The sequence below is a fragment of the Arachis stenosperma genome, chromosome 4, assembly GCF_014773155.1.
Source record: "Arachis stenosperma cultivar V10309 chromosome 4, arast.V10309.gnm1.PFL2, whole genome shotgun sequence".
NCBI lineage: Eukaryota > Viridiplantae > Streptophyta > Magnoliopsida > Fabales > Fabaceae > Arachis > Arachis stenosperma.
In genome coordinates, this window is record NC_080380.1 from 1,769,689 (window position 1) to 1,778,001 (window position 8,313).

The window sequence follows — 8,313 nt, forward strand, 5'->3', positions numbered from 1 at the left end:
AATCCTTGGCTTAAATAGCATCAGAAATGAGTTGGATTGGGCCCACAAGGCTTCTAAAATCGCTGGTCACATTTTGCTTCAAGTGGACTAGGTGGCAGCAACGGCGCGTGCGCGCCACCATACGTGTAGCAACTATGGCAAATCTTATATCGTTTCGAAGCCCCGGATGTTAGCTTTCTAACCCAATTGGAACCGCATCATTTGGACCTCTGTAGCTCAAGTTATGGTCGTTTAAGTGCGAAGAGGTTGGCTTGACAACTTTCCGGTTCTTTCATTTCTTCATGAGTTCTCCAACTTTTCATGCTTCTTTCTTCATTCCCTTGATCCAATCTTTGCCTCCTAAACCTTAAATCACTTAACAAACATATCAAGGCATCTAATGGAATCAAGGTGAATTAAATTTATTCATTTTAAGACCTAAAAAGCATGTTTTCACTCTTAAACACAATTAAAGGAGAAGTTATAAAACCATGCTATTTCATTGAATAAATGTGGGTAAAAGGTTATAAAATCCCCTAAAATCAATACAAGATAAACCGTCAAAATGGGGTTTGTCAACAATCGACTACAAGATACTGAATATCTTGTGTCTTATATAGTGGTTGCTCACCGAGTGTGGTTTGTAACCACACCAAACCCATTACAGGAACTCGTTCCCCTGAGAATCCAACTAAGTCTCCAAGATAGGGTTGTAGAATATTGTTGCTCAGTTTCATCTTTTTAAAGGTGGTGAAAAATAACACGTCGGCACTGCTTCCCGGGTCAAGCAAGACCTTTCGAACTATCAAATCTCCTAACTGAACGGAGATGACGACAGGATCATCTAGATTGGTGTCAGTACCATTAAAGTCATCTGATCGGAAGGTCATCTCTGGTACACTCATCACTGGCTGAGGATTGTTGGGGGTGTCCGTTACTGCCAACATGGCCCTGTAAGTTCATTTTCGAGCCGAGCTTGTGTGTCCGCCTCCGGCGTAACCTCCCGAGATACAGTTTATTACTCCTCTAGGTTGGGCCGGAGCTTTTTCTTTCCCTTTTGAGGACGTTCCTGCTAAAGCTGCATCAGGGGCGGGGATATTGTTCTTCTGCATATGTCCTGCAATAAATTTGTCAAGGTGGCCCTGCCTTGCTAGTCGTTCGAGGAGATCCTTGGCAATCACACATTCGTCGGTTGTGTGTCCGTATTTCTGATGAAAGGTGCAATACTTCAATTTGTCAATATTTTTTACTTTGGGTAATTGCCAGCTTTGTGAGGAGGATTGATGAGCTTAGAATTGAGTATCTCCTTGATAATGTCATCCCTCTTTGTATTGAATTGAGTATATGACCCATAACGGGGTACCGGCTTGAATGCTTTCTTGCTATCCCGAGGTTTATCGTCGTCTTTGCTTGCAACCGACCTTTCTGCCTTCCGTGCTTGCCGAAGCTCTTCAACGTCAATCTGTCCCTTGGCCTTTTCACAAAATTCGGCCAAGGTTTTGGGCTTGGTGACGGCGATGGTTTCCTGAAATTTACCTGGACGAAGGCCGCTTTTAATGGCATGGAGATGAACTTCCGGATGGAGATCAGGGATCCTCATGGCGACCTTTGTGAAGCGGGTAATGTAATCCTTCAAGCTCTCCTGTTGACCTTGTTTAATGGTCGTCAAATAGTCGGAATCATGCAAATATATTGCGGATGCCGCAAAATGATCCTCGAACTGCTTTGTCAACTCCTGGAAGCGCGATATGGAATCTGCAGGCAAGGAGCAAAACCAGTCAAGTGCATGACTATCTAAAAATGAGGGAAAACAGCGACATAAAATAGGGTCGGATGCACCGTTTAACGATCATAATAGATCGGAATTTTTTAATGTGTTGCTTGGGGTCTCCTAACCCATCGTATGGGGTTAAAGTCGTCGGCAAGGTGAACTGCCGAGGCAGTTGGAAATTCATTATGTCGGCCGTGAAGGGGCCAGCGGAGTTGTCGCGTTCCTCTTCTTCAGCATTGGGTTGACCTTCTTCATTATGGAGGCCTCCTTCCTCATTACTCTGAGGTGTCTCCAAGACATGGGTCGGGTTCGACTAACGCTCGTCATTTTCTTGTCGCTCATGATGATCATTATTGTGCTCTATTCGGGCATTAATCAACTGCGCGATTTGATTCTGCATCCTTTGATTCTCCTCGGCCATCCGTTGGTTTGCTTGTTGAAGCTCGGTCACCATTCTCAGAAGCTCGGATGAGGTAGGAGGAGGAACGTCAGCCATGTACGAATGTGAGGATGATTTGGGACCTTTAGCCGACGGTATCTTAAGCTTTTCGGCCCCACGGTGGGCGCCAAATATTCTTGCCTGATTAATCCGAAGTATATATCGTCCTTTGATGAAGATCGGCAGAGTCTTCAAACTAGAACGTGGTATACGCCGGAAATGGAGGAACAGTGGAGGTGGGTACCTGCAAAGGCACTTCGACGCTCAAGTCAATAGAAGTACAAATTGATGTGAATTATTATTCAGAATAAGTTGCGTACCTTTTGCTGTTTCCTCATCCTGCTTTATACCCGGTTGGGTGAGGTTAGCCGTTTTGTCTGACTTATAACGCCTAAGAGAAAAGGTAATTGCATATCCGACGTTATTGAATAGAGATCAATGCTAATTATTATAGATCGTCGGTTATGACTGAGGATTATGCGTTACCGAGCTATAACTTGTAACTGATGTTTGCTGGTCATATCAGGTAGTATTTAACATTAACAAATCAAAATAAAAATTACTTTTAATAAATATAAATAATAACAATAATGTTCTTGCCTGATTATAGCCGAACTATAGATCGTCCCCGAGCAATGGTAGGCCGAGCTTGTCTTTGGGGCTGTTGTGTGCCACCACCGGCCAACAGAGCCAAAAAGGAGAGGGGGGAAGTACCTGCAAAAGTACTCCGACGCTCAAGTCAGTTTAGAAGAGTTTATTCTTAGAAAGTAAAGGGTTAAGAAAGGTCTACCTTTACCGATTCTTTCTGATTACTTTTTATAACCGAGATACCGTAACGGTCTTATTCCTTAACGTACCTTTTAAGGCGTAACTGGTCATAAAGTTATTTAACGCCATAAACTCGGCGTAAAGGATTTGTCGGTTATCAAGACGTCGCCGAGTTATAACTCGTAACCGACGTATAACGGTCGTATCACAGCCCCCAAGCTTAGCCTGGACGTAGATAGGGCAGGTTGAGCTTTGAGATTTGATTTGACCGAGTTATAGCTCGGCGTAAGGAGCCCCCAGTTCAACTTGACGTATCGAGTGGGGTGCATTTATTATAGCATAGTAAAGGTTACCTGAACAGTTAATGATGATGCCTGTCTTTTCAATGCAGGTGCAAGTTCCAAAGTCACATAGATGCCATTGAAAGTGGGTTTTAATGGACGGTTAAGATTTAAACTTGGGGAATGAAAACGTTTTCTTAAATCAATGGCTATGAAGTGACGTTGAGTTACTTACGTGTGAGAGCTTTAGTCTCTTTGTCTTCTGAAGGCGGTTTTTAAACTATGAGCAAAAGAGGTTAGGATTTCTGTTCTCTTTCTTCTCTTCATTTCTTCTTTTTCTCCGTCTGATAAGTGAAATGGGTGATTTGAAAGTGAAGCTGTTGCCTAAGGTAGAAGATGATGGGTCCTACGGTTGGGTTGGAGATGATGTGAAAATTAGGGCTTCCTTGTTCTTTGATGAAGAAAGTGTTAGAGCAATATCTTTAGAAAAAGTAACGAGGTCCGGTTTTCACATCGAACTTATTCCGTGTGACCGTATGGATAGGGTTTATCACAGAGCAAAGGATTTTGAAAACTTTTATTTGTATAGTTGTATCCTTGAGGAATTGTTTGTGAAATTACCGTTTTCAAAGTTTGAATGTAGTATACTGAAACAGATGAACTGTGCTCCATCCCAGGTTCATCCTAACGGATGGGCTTTCATAAAGTGTTTTGAGGTATTAATGGAGTTCCTGGGTATTGAACCTGAGGTAGAACTTTTTTTCTCACTTTTTCAAGCAAAAGCTGTTTGGAAAGGTGTCTGGGTAAATTTGAACAGTACACCCGGATTTGCTGTTTTTAAATTATACAAATCCTCTTTCAAGGACTTTAAAGAGATGTTCTTTAAGGTGAGGTCTGTGGAGAAGGAGTTCCCGTTCTATTTGGACGAGAATCTCGGTGAACAGTTTCCTCTTTTCTGGTGTTGCCATCCGAATCACATTTTGGGCCCTGAGTTAATTTCGCTGAGGAATGAGTGTATTATTAATTTTTTAATGGAAATGGTTGATTTGGGAGGGTTGATATCTGTCTCTAACTTGTTGCCTTGGGAAGAAAATAGGGCTTCGGTGGTGGAATATTTGGGTAAGGGTTTGTTGATCATATGTTCTGTGGTACATTCCGATTGCTAAGGGTTCCGCTTTGTTGTTTTCAGGTGGTAGATATCCGGGGGTTTCGGCGTCGAGTATGAGGGCTCGTTTTAAGTTAAAAAATTTTGAAGGTTCTTCCTCTAATCCGGAGAAAGTGGAGGGGGAGGTTGAAGTGAACCAACCGATTCCGAGAAAGAAAGGTATCGTGTTTAAGAAGAGAAAGTCTGAAAATCTGGAGGAGGGAAAGAAGGTGGTTGAGCTTGACGAATTGGCGAATTTCATCGTGAAGCAAGAGAAGCTCCACTCGTTTGAGGAAGAGGGTGATGGTTCGTCACTGTGGGACAAGAATTTCCCTTTTAATGTGGTGGCGGACGAAGTTGTGCAGTCTGCTTCTGATGTTACTCGGATTGATGAAGTAGGAGATCTTGGAATAGACCAATTCATGCAGGTCTGTTGTGTTTTATATATATATATATATATATATATATATATATATATATATATATATATATATATTTTGGCAATTAATTGGTTCTGCAAAAATGCAGGTTATGGGCTTTCGGCTTGCTAGCATTGGTCGGAGCCAAGAAAAGAGGCATAGAAAAATGTTGCAGTGTGCATCTGAGAGCACCGAGTTAAAAGGTCAGCTTGAGACGAAAGAAAGTATGCTTGCCGAGCTTGAGAAGGAGTTAGCTGCTGTGAAGGAGAAATTGAAAGTTGAGAAGGAGAAACATGAAAGTGTTTCCGAGGCTTTAGAAAAGAAGAAGAATGAATTGAGTTCTATGAGTGAAAAAATCGTTGAGGTTACGATGAAAATGAAGCAAATGGAATCTAGTCGGCAGTCTGATGTCTTAGATGCTTTTGCAGAGGGTTTTGAACGTGCGGTAATTCAAGCTAAGTTTTTGTTTCCTGGCAGTGACTTTACTGCCATGGATCCGAGTAAAATAGTTCGGAATGATGAGTTAGTTGATGATGAAGATGAAGCTGAAGAGGGTGACGATAATTTGGCTGACTGAGATATTAGGCTGTATTTTGGGTTTTTTGCTTAAAATTGGAATTATGTTATTCCTGTAAGAACTTGTTTGTTTTTTGTTTGATGACTGACGTACAGTTGTTTTGGCCATTATGGCTTTGATGTTGCTTACTTTGTTATCTGATATATCTGTTGGATTAGGATATGGTTAATCCTGATTTTATTTGTTCCCGTCTGAGGGTCTGATTAATTTGCGCATGAGTTATCAATGCGACTTAACGTTTGGCCGACGATATATAGATGAGTGTATTTGTCGGTTTGTAATGAGAGACAATGTATATGAGATATATAGAATAGATATGCTAAAACAAATTTTATTTAGTGCAGTACCTTTACAATTGAGATAGGTAAGCTAGCCTCGTTAAAACCTTCTTGAGCAAAACCATATATGGAAAAATCCCAAGTTAGGAAAAAGAGTACTAGCGTTCTGCATCTTGTCAGCTGTAGTATTTCTTTAATGAAGTAACATTCCATGTGTTAGGAAGCGTTGTTCCGTCTAATTCCTCTAGTTGATAGGCGCCTCTTCCGATCACTTGACGTACTCTATAAGGTCCGTCCCATGTTGCGGCAAGCTTACCGTGGGTAGGTGGCTTGCGGGCTGTTTCAGTTTTTCGTAACACCAAATCGCCTTGGCGAAAGGACCTCGGTCTGACCGTCTTGTTGTGACGTTGAGCTATTCGTTGCTGTAATGCTTTCTGCTGAATTGTTGCCATTGCTCGAATTTCTTCGACCAAGTCCAGCTCGGCTCGGCGGGCTTCATCATGGGCTTCATGTTGTGTTCTTAAGGAGTTTTGTGATATCTCAACCGGAATCATTGCATCGGAACCATACACCAAACGAAATGGTGTTTCCTTTGTTGTTGAATGCACCGAAGTGTTGTATCCCCATAAGATTTCTGGAACAAGCTCGGCCCAGAGGCCTTTAGCATTGTCGAGTTTCTTCCTTAGAGATTGGAGAAGGACCTTGTTGGCAGCTTCTGCTAAACCATTTGATTGAGGATGTTCTACTGAGGAAAAATGCTGTTTCACTTTTAAATTCTGCAAACAAGTTTGAAAATTATGGTCTATGAACTGCCGACCATTGTCAGTCACAATGTGTTGTGGTATACCAAATCTGCAGATTATATGTTGCCACACAAATGATATCATTTGTACCGATGTAATTCTGGCTAGAGGTTGAGCTTCAATCCATTTGGAAAAGTAATCGATTGCGACGACTAAAAATTTTACCTGTCTGGGTGCCGTGGGGAAAGGTCCGAGGATATCAATTCCCCATTTATGAAATGGCCAGCTTACCGTTGACTGATGTAATTCTTCGGCTGGGATGTTGAGTACTGGGGCGTGCTTCTGGCAGTGTACACAAGTTCGAACTTTTTTCTGGCTGTCTTCCCATATGGTCGGCCAGTAAAAACCTGCACGGAGAATTTTGCGTGCTAAACTTCTGGCACCTGAGTGTATTCCACAGATGCCCTCGTGAACTTCGGCTAGGGCTATTTCGGCCTCGGCTCTGTCTAAGCATTTTAATAATGGTCGAGAATAGCCTCGCCGGTACAATTCGTCATTCAGCAATATAAAAAATGATGCTTGTCGTTTAAACTTTTTAATGTCTTTTATTTCTAGTGGAAGTTCTGCCTTTTTGAGATATTGAATGTATGGCCTTTGCCAAGAATCCTCGGGTTGCAGGTTGCCGATCATATTTATGCTCGGCTCCTGTAAAGTTGACTGCAAAAGTGAAGCGTTATGTGATTGACTAGTAGCTAATTTAGATAGTATATCTGCCCTGTGATTTTGATCTCTTTCTATGTGGGTAATTTCAACTTTCGAAAAACGAGTAAGCAGTTTATTAACAATTTCAAGATATTTTAATAGAATAGGGTCCTTTGTTTGAAAATGCTGATTTACTTGTTGAACCACTAACAAAGAATCACAATAAACATGTAAGTTATTGACTTGCAATTCGATTGCTAACCTGAGCCCTGCAATGAGGGCTTCGTATTCGGCCTGATTGTTACTGGCTTTGAAGGAAAATCGGAGAGAATGTTCAAATATTACTCCCTCGGGGTTTTCCAAGAGTATTCCTGCACCAGCTCCTTGTGGGTTTGATGCTCCATCAACAAATAACACCCATTTTTCGCCATCCTCGTTCTGGGCGGGTCCTGTAAATTCGGCAATAAAATCAGCTAAATATTGTGACTTTATAGATGTCCTAGGTTGGTAACAGATGTCGAACTCCGAGAGTTCGATGGACCATTTGATCAATCGTCCGGCAAGCTCGGGTCTGGCGAGTATTTGGCGTAATGGTTGAGACGTCCTAACATTGATCGTGTGACTCTGAAAATAGGGACGAAGCCTTCTTGCTGAAAAAACAAGGGCATAAGCTAGTTTCTCAAACTTCGGGTATCGAAGCTCGGCGTTCTGGAGTGACTTGCTCACAAAATAGACTGGCTGTTGAGTCTTGTGGTTTTCTGCAACAAGGACAGCACTAACGGATATATCAGTGATAGACAAATATAAATATAAGGGTTCACCGACTTTGGGCTTTTGTAAAACAGGTGGTTTAGAAAGGAATTTTTTGAAATTTTGAAATGCCAGTTCACAATTTTCATCCCAGTGAAAAGCTGTGTTTTTTCGTAAGCAGTGGAAAAAACTTGCTGATTTAGATGCTAAACATGGTAAGAATCTAGACAGTGCTGCTAGTCGTCCTGTTAATCTCTGCACTTCCTTTATGTTTGTGGGACTGCTCATATCTAGAATGGCCTGACATTTCTCTGGGTTGGCCTCGATTCCTCGGTTGGTCAGAATAAACCCGATGAATTTCCCACCTTTGACACCAAAGGCACATTTTTCTGGATTAAGTCTCATTCTGTAAGCTCGGATCTGACCGAATATCTCTGTAAGATCGTCTACATGACTCTCCCC